General features: G+C 43.8%; 1 pseudogene across 1 annotated transcript; it reads right to left on the reverse strand.

The window, feature by feature from the left end:
- Window positions 1-4,638: 4,638 nt before the first annotated feature.
- Window positions 4,639-5,137, reverse strand: LOC110595203 (annotated as a pseudogene). Its single transcript, XR_002481660.1, has one exon. The product of XR_002481660.1 is annotated as a 60S ribosomal protein L29-like (transcript).
- Window positions 5,138-8,607: the final 3,470 nt, after the last annotated feature.

Genomic DNA, 8,607 nt, shown 5'->3' on the forward strand with positions numbered 1-8,607 from the left:
ATGAGAGAATGAAAGTGTCACACTTTGTCTTACACCGATGATAAGTCGATTTTCGGTTCCAATTTCAATCTACCTCCACTTCCGTATTCCTTCCACAGCACCACTTCTCAGACTGTATTTGCGATCAGGCGGTGGGGTTGGGGGAGCCCTAGATGGATGGGCATAGACAATGAAGAAAGGATGCAAAGATCCAAACAAGCCGGATCGGGGGGTCAATACCGATGAAAAAAAAACAAACTCTGAGCAAGGTCCCAGCACAACCACACGAGAGGATATGTAGGGCAAAGGAAGATCGGTAGAGCGAGATGACCATGACCGTAGCAGAGGACCCAAGCCATCGTACAAGGGAACAGAGTCCAGCAAAGTGGGGAGGAGCAGAGAATGAGAGCCCAAGCCCCAGGCTGGCTCACACAACACTGTTGAAAGGGGGAGAGCTGGTCATTCCCCTATGGATTTTACACATCTGGATAGATTGAATGTCTGATGACTATCACCTTTCCCCACTAGGTTCCATGTGCATGTTATCCAACCACTTACGTGAAATCTCCACTCTTGATTTCTCCTTGGGCCTGTTCTTCCCAAAAGCCTCTCCGTTTCAGTAAATAATTCCACCTTCTACCCAATTGTTCAAGCCTAGAAATCGCTATTGACTCCTTATTTCTAACTGTTCCATGTCATAGTCACCTGTCGCTGCAAAACAACATTACTGGAAGCTTAGCGGCCTGAAACACTCTTCTTTTTTTTTTTTTTGTACTATGCCATATGCATGTGAAGATTTGCTACGTAAGTAAATTGGATGAAGGTGAAGTTTGGGCTTTTAGCGAGCCTTCCTGCTTCCTGGTAGTGGATGTGGTACCAAATCAGTAGTTGCGTACCCCGTATCATAACCCCTTCCCTCTCTTCCTCCTTTCCTCCTCGTATTTGTTTTCCCACCTTTGTGCTCACGTGTCCAACGTTTAGGGCCCACTTATGAGTGAGAACATGCGGTATACAGGCTTTTGTTTCGATGGTAGTTCTGTTAGAATGAGGATCTCCAGCTGCACCCATGTTTCTGCAAAGGACATGATTTTGTTCTTTATACCACATTTTATTTTCCTAGTCCACTTGTCCATGGGCATCAGGGTTGGTTCCATGGTTTTTGCTATTGTGAAGAGTGCTGCAATAAACATACTGTGCAGATGTCTTTTTGGTAGAGTGACTTATGTTCCTCGGGGTATATTCCCAGAAGTGGGATTACTGGGGAATATGGTAGCTCAGTGTTTAGTTCTTTGAGCAAATGCCACACTGCTTTCCATAAAGGTTGAGCTAGTTTGCATTGCCACTAACAGTACAGAAATGTTACCTTTTATTCACATACTCACAAACATCTGTTTTTTTTTTTTCTTTTTAATGATAGCCATCCTAAGCGGTGTGAGATGGTACCTCCTTGTGGTTTTGATTTGTATTTCTCTGATGATTAATGAAACACACCTCTGATCTCAGAGTTTCTGTGGGTCAGAAATGCAAGCACCGTTTCCCCTGCCCTCACCATCTCTCACAGGCTGCAGTCATGCTGTTGTCCAGGCTGGGGTCTCATCTGAGGCTCGACTGGGGGTTATTGGCAAGATTCAGCTCCCTGTGGCTTTTTGGACTGAGGGCCTCTGCTCCTTGCTGGCTTTGGCCAGATGCTGTTACTTGCCACAAGGGCCTCTCCACATGGCTGCTTACACCATCAAAGCCATCAAAGGTGAGAGGTAGTAAAGAGTCTGCTAGAAAGACCGAATTTGCGATCTTATGGGTTGCAGCCACAGAAGTGCCATCTCATCGTTTCCATGCTCTGTTGGTGAGACACAAGTCACAGGCCTCACCCATATTCAGAGCAGGTGTTTCACAAGAGTATACATATTAGGAGATGAAAATAAACGGGGTCATTCTAAAGTCTTTCTCCCACACCCCATCACCCAGGTTATTGCTACGTCTTGTGAATCCTACTTCCAAAATGTCTCCTGCATTTGTCCACACCTCTCCATTGCCATGGCTCCCACCCCAGATCCAGGGACCATCTCTCACCGGACTATTCTCCGGTCTCTTTGGTTTCCCTCTTTCCTCCCTGAAGTCTATTCTACTCACATAGAAGATGAAATAATTTATCTTCCATGCATTAAAAACCCTCCAAAAATTTCCCATTGATGACCAAACAAAAACTCCAACAAGACCCTATATGCCTGACCTGCTTACCTCTGACTGCATTTCCTTTCATGTACCTCTGTTCAATAGACTCTGATGCCCAGGCCTCTTGTGTTCTTCCATCGCCTTCCTTTCTAGAATTTACACTTCATGTTTTCTCTGCCTGACATGTCCTTTCCTCGGGTTTTTGCAAGGCTGGCTCTCCTTTATCATTCAATCCCATCTTAAGAAGCTTGCCCCCGTTCAAATAGAAAGCAAGGAGGCAATCAACCCAATCGACCACTCAACCACTCAAGCTCCCTTTATCACATTACCTGTTTTAATTTTATTAAAGCCCTGTCGCTCACTGTTATTTTCTTGCTCAATTGCTCACTGTCTTTCAAAAGAAAGTCTTTCTTTAACTAGAGTTTAAGCTTTTTGAGATCCAAAAAACCTGACTTTCTTATTTTCTACTATATACAAGCCCTGACAATTAAGTTCATGAACTCGTTCTAGAAAAAGTGCCACACTGTTGAGTCTCACTATGGTCACCTTCCAAGTACTCCCCTTGGGAAGCTACGCACTGAAGCCAGCACCTCGTCCGCCCGTCAAAGCAATTTCGGAACTCTTTCTGGAATGGCCGTCAGTCACTGTTGCATTACCCTTGATGTCATCAAAATGTCTTCTTTCCTTTTTCTTTTTTTGCCCTGGCTGGCGTGCAATGGCATGCTCACGGTCACCACAGCCTTGACCTGCTGGGCTCAGGCAATCTTTCCACCTCAGTCTTCCAAGTAGCTGAAATTACAGATATGCACTACCACTCCCAGCTTATTTTTTAATTTATTGTAGAGATGAGGTTTCAGTAAGTTGCCCAGGCTGATCTCGAACCTGTGAGCTCAAGCAATCCTCTCACTTTGGCCTCCTAAAATGCTGGGATTACAGGCTTGAGCCACTGTGCCTGGCAACAATGTCTTCCTTTCAATATTTCCTTTATCTTCCAGTAAAGAAAAGTCATAGGGGGCCAGATCAGGCAAGTAGGGAGAGTGTTCCAATTACAGTTCTTTGTTTACTGGCTAAAACTCCCTCACAGACAGTCCTGTGTGAGCTGGTGCATTGTTGTGATGCAAGAGTTCCTTCGGGACCATTTTTATATACACCTTTCTCATGCCAATATTTTCAGTTAAGATTTTCCTATTTCTCTATTGATGTGTATTTGGTCTGCTGTGTTTCTCACAGTCAGCCGACGGTTTTGACACAGAACTTGATGGATTTTTGCAATGTTTTCATCAGCTCTGTTCTGTTACTAGCCACCCTGACCTCTCCTCATCAGTGATACTCAGAAAAATGCTTAATACATTTATATGATGCTGTTTTCTTGATGGCGTTATCCCCATAAACTTGGACGAACATGTCCCTGATTTCACTTCCACTCTTACCAAGTTTAACACGAAATTTAATGTTTGTTCATCGCGCTAGTTCAAACGCTGACATTCTTACAACAACAGCTCTGATGGCCATTCCAGAAAAAAGTTCTAAAATTGCTTTGACAGGTGGACTAGGTGGTGGCGTCGGTGTATAGCTTCCCAAGGGGAGTACCTAGAAAGTAACTATAGTGATATTCAGTAATGAGGTATGGAGCACTTTTTCTAGGATGAGTTTGTGAACTTAATTGTCAAACCTTGTAGTCCCATTATCTAGAATCAGGCCTGTCATAAAACAGACACTGAGTAACTATTGCTGCATGTATAAATGAATGAATGAGCAGTTGATCAACTTAATGAATGAATGAATCTGATTATACATTTGGCCCTATCTTTGGATGTCAGTGATTAGAAAACTGGAACCCTTTTTTCTGTGCTCTGACTTTGGTATCATAGCGGGCCAGCCTGAGAAAGAGAAAGTTTCTGCCTTCATTATTTTTGGAAGATTTTATATCCTATTGGTCAATCACTTTCATGTCACGTTCCACGCACCCCGAGATTCATTCTATAGCACAAAATAAACAAAATGCCTCCACAGATGGCACCTAGTCGAGGTCTTCAGGGAGCCAAGTCAACCCAGTAGACGTAGAGAGAGGGCATCTCTCCCATGCCTACAGCAAATGAACAGAAAGACAAGATAATTTCAGTGTTCCTAGGCCACAGCTGTCCTGTGGCAGCATAGGCGATTTCTACTTCTGTGGCTCCATCTTTCACAGGCATGAACTTTCACTGTGAGGAAAGACAGGTTTTCACCAAATGAAAATAACAGCAATTCCTTGAGAAACAATGGTATGCAGGAGATGTCATGGAGACCAACGAAATTAGCAATATTCCAAGTTGCTCTTTTGGCTGGTTATAATTCTCAGACGGATGAGGCCAAACAATTGGCATCTGTTACACACTCTTGTGTTCTGGAGCTGATGTCTTACCTATTTTATTTTTTATTTTTAACAAATCCTGCCTCAGGTTTATTTGTACAAATAGCACAGGAGGACACCAGCCAACCTGGGAATCAAATCAAATCTTCTGTCCTCACATTGGCAGACAGGGGCCTCGACTCTGGAGCTTTTGTGGAAGTCTGGGCGCCTTTGGGAGCCAGAGCAGGAGCTGGAACTGAAGCTGGAGTTGCAGGTGAAGCTGCGGCCAGGGCCTCAGTTTGATCCTTGGCCTTTGGCAATACGGGCACGAATACGCTTCCCAAGCTTGGAGTGGGCCATGTATGCAAGTCGAGTCAGCTTGCGGCTAGGGCCCTTTGGGATCTTGGGCTTAACCTCCTTGGGCTTTACGAGGGCCTTGACAGCCTCAGCATGTGTGCTCATGGCCTTGGCGTGGTTGGCTTGCATCTTCTTCGGGCCCTTCTTGTTGTGCTTCTCGGCAAAGTGCATGTTTCTCAGGAACTTGGGATCCACCCCCTTAAGAGACTCGTATCTTTGTGATCGGGATTTCTGGATGCCATGTCTGTGCCATTTTTGGGACTGGCTGTGTGTGGTATGTTTCTTGGGCTTGGCCATGTCTGCACGGTAACCCACAGCTCCTGCAGCACCTGGGACTGGAAGAGCAATATTTTTTAAAGCTTATTCATGAATATTTCCTCACCGTGTATCTCAGTATGTTCAAGGATTTTTCTGAAGTGAGGGCATGTCCTTTGGCTGCTCAGTTTGGGGGAGCCACCTGCTCTAATTCTTCAGCTAGTGGGGAGGGTTAGACACTATCTTCCGTTGTGCTTTAAACCAAGCCTCACAAGGCAAGAACAGGAATATGAAAAACAAATAAGGAGGTGCCTCTCCTCTATCAGTGTACCCAGCAGGGTCTAGTCAGAAAAATAAAGCCCCGCCCAAAGAGTTCCATGGAAGGAATTTAATTCGGGGAACTAGTTAGGAAGATGCCAGGAGAGCTGAAATGACCAACAGAGGGCAGTGAAAGAACACAGAGGTTAGCCTAACAGTAGGCTACCATCACAATGGGGTGGTGTGGGTTGAATTATATCCCCCACAAAAAAAGATATGTTGAAATTAGGTCATCGCAAATATAATTAGTTAGGTTAAAATAGGGTTATATGGCCCCTAATCCAATATAACTCAAGTCCTTATAAAAAGAGAAGAGATACAGAGACAGATGACGGGGGAAGATGGCCCTATGATGACAGGGACAGAGATTGGAATAATGTAGCTAGAAACCAGGTTGCACCAAGGATTGTAGTTTCCACCAGAAGTTAGGAAAGGGTGAGGAAGAAGTCTACCCAGAGTCTCAGAGGGAGCATGGTACTGCTGACACCATGATTTTGAACTTGTACCCTCCAGAACTGTGACACAGTATGTATCTATTTTTTTAAGCCACTGAGTTTGAGGTTCCTTGTTAGAACATCCCTGAGAAACTAATATGAAAGGTGTACCTGGCATCCAAGTTCAGGGCCTTCTGAGGGAGGTGGATTTCCGAGGTGACCCAGAAAAAAGCTAGGACCATGGAGGGATCTGGGGGCCCAGAGGAGATAGAGATCACACCTGGAGAAGCCACCAAAGCAGATGAGGGTCAGGGGAGAAAGGGCTGAAGTGGCCCAGGAAGAAGCTAGAACCAGGTAGGGATCTGGGGGAACAGAGGGCATGCAGGCCATGCCCGGAGAAGCCACCAAAGGAGGTGAGAGTCAGGAGAGAAAGGGAGAAATACCCTGGCATTTCTCCTCCTCCCATCCTCCTAGCTTCTGCCAGGATTTCTCTTTTTCTGAATCTAATTAGAAATCAGTTGGCACAGGAGTCTGCAAAAATGTAGTTTTCAGGGGCAGGGTGAGGAATAGATCTGAGCACAAAAAAGACAAAGCTTGGCACTGTAAGGGCTGCTCACATTAGGGTGGCATGTGCACTGGATGTTCTATTCTCTACAGCCAAGGCAGAAAATGCAGCACATCAAATACTGCACTTACCCTAAAAATAGGAATGTGGAGATTATTTAAAGTGAAAAAGAGTCTACACACAAAGGCAAAATATTAAAATCCACTATGATTTAATTATTGAAGGCATTTGTCGATGACCTGGAGTCAAGAATGACTTCCATGAATTACATTTTGGACAATTTGGAAGTTTGGGACCAAACAAAAAATTACTTATTCTATCTCGTTATTATAAAGAGAAATTGAAACAACAGCATTAGGTACTGTTATGAAGAAACAGGGAGAAAATGTAGGACTGAAGACCTACCAAAAAGAAAAAATGAAGAGAGAGAGAGAGCTGTTCTTTCGCTCAGTACGATCTACTACCCAAATCAAGAAAGAAGTGAATAGGAAGCTAGAGTGATATTTATTTCATGATCTCTCTATGACTCCTTTGGACCTAATGTCCCCCAATGTAAATTCAATCAGTATTTATGCAGTGGTGATTTCCAAAAGTATTTGAAACACCTACGGATTAAAACACATTAAGATATTTAAAATAAAAATCTTCACCGTTCTTTAAAGGAAGCAGTATTTGGTAGTGAGTCTGAAATAAAGGTTTCTTTCATATGAAACAGAAAATAATATACTTGCCTATATTTTGTATATTTATCTAATACTTTAAAATCTGTGATAAAAGAAGGCATGCAAAGTTGTTTACAGGGACAAAACACTTCTTGGAATACAAAATTTATCATATTTATCTATGCTTGCATCGATGATGGTGGACAATGTCTTTAACCAGTATCTCGCCCTCTCGGCTAATTTTTTAAAAAGCACTACACAAAGTCACTCATCAAAAATAAAATTCTGCAAGGGACTGAGGCAATGTGGTCTTTGCTTCCCAGTGTCTTAAATTAGTATAGAAATGAAAAGTAAGAGTCACGCTGAGGAGTAACTAATGTGGCCTTAGCAAATACAAGAGCTCATGAGGAAGCCTCTGTCACGCGTCGGATCTCAATAAACTCACTGTCATTACACCTGACGTGCATATCTACTGGCCTTGCTGATTGAAGCGAGGGTTACAGGTTATCATAAATGTGGTTTTCTATTGGGAAAGGTTGAGATCATTAAACAGACCCATCAGTGCCATGTTCAATCCACGGAAAACACGAAAGGACAAACAAAATGGAAACCCACTGCAAGGCCTCCAAAGAGGCCGCATGTGCACATGAAAGCAACGCCCATCAAAGCACAATATAGTTGGGTGTGGCAAGGGACACAGCAGGAGGCAAAGACCACCTCTGTAGGGTGACATAGATCCCTCCACATCTAAATTGCCTAATTGTAAAGTAAGGGAAGGGAAGAGAGGCGAATCTAAGCTGGCAGCAGCATTCAGAAGTGGAGTGTCAGGAATAGATTTTTGAACAGAACCTTCAAATAGATCATGAATCAAAAAGAGGAGAAAAAAAGGAAGTGTGGGTTGCAAATACAAAATTAGCATAAACCCAGAGAACAGACTTTATCTTTATGTACAGTGAGGAAGATAAGTATTTCTCCATGAATGTCCATGTATGTCCCCTGGGAGTACCATGGACACTTTTTTGCAACGTCCCTGTAGGCGCCTTACGAGGCAGTCGTGTGTTCTTGGTGGGTGGGCATAGGCTAAGAGTGTCTTGCACCAAACAACCAGCATGGGAGAGTAGTGCTAAGATTCTCGGTCCCTGAGTTTCGAGAACTTTGGTCACTCAATTTCAGCTCAGAGAGGGTCCAGAGCACTCCAGATGACTTGGCTTCCTTTAGGTCCAAAGCACATTAACCAACTTAGTGAGCGATGATACTAAAATGCAGAGTGACTACTCAAGCCTGGAGCCTATCTGCCAGGGCCCCTGAATGAGTTTTATTGCTGAAAGATGGAGAGGGAAACTTGGATGCAAAAATCAGGTTGGACACAGCAGTGCCCGAGCACGGAACTTTTATAAACACACACACACCACACACACACACACACGAGGGGAGGACCCGAAAACCAATTTATTTTTAAAAGTCATGTATTCTTCTTACACGTCAGTCACCTTCAAAGTACTCTGATGCAATACACCTAACTGAGATGCCTTT

This window comes from Carlito syrichta, unplaced genomic scaffold (assembly GCF_000164805.1).
Source record: "Carlito syrichta isolate Samal-C Ts95f unplaced genomic scaffold, Tarsius_syrichta-2.0.1 Scaffold287805, whole genome shotgun sequence".
In the NCBI taxonomy this organism is placed as follows: domain Eukaryota; kingdom Metazoa; phylum Chordata; class Mammalia; order Primates; family Tarsiidae; genus Carlito; species Carlito syrichta.